Consider the following 350-nt stretch of genomic DNA (forward strand, 5'->3'; position numbering starts at 1 on the left):
AACATATTTCCATGAAATAAAGACAAAAGCTAAATTGTATTTGCATTTCAAAGCCTGTATACATCTCACTCTGTGTCAGGATAAGAATCACCTTCCCTTTGTATCAGTATTGAAAAAACATGCTCCAGGTGTATGGCTCAGAAAAAAGAAGAAAATTATTTAGTCCGGGGTCCTAGCAGCCACATTTTTCATGGGATTTTGGATGCCTTGGTTTCAGGATGAGACACAAAAGTCTTTGCTAACTGTCTGAATTCTGTGAAGCACCTATCTCACCACCCTGCAGATTTAGGGCAAGGCTCAGGCTCAAACGCCCAGCAGAATTGAGGCCCAGATCTAGAGCTGTTTCAGAG

Source organism: Larus michahellis, chromosome 15 (genome assembly GCF_964199755.1).
Source record: "Larus michahellis chromosome 15, bLarMic1.1, whole genome shotgun sequence".
Lineage (NCBI taxonomy): Eukaryota > Metazoa > Chordata > Aves > Charadriiformes > Laridae > Larus > Larus michahellis.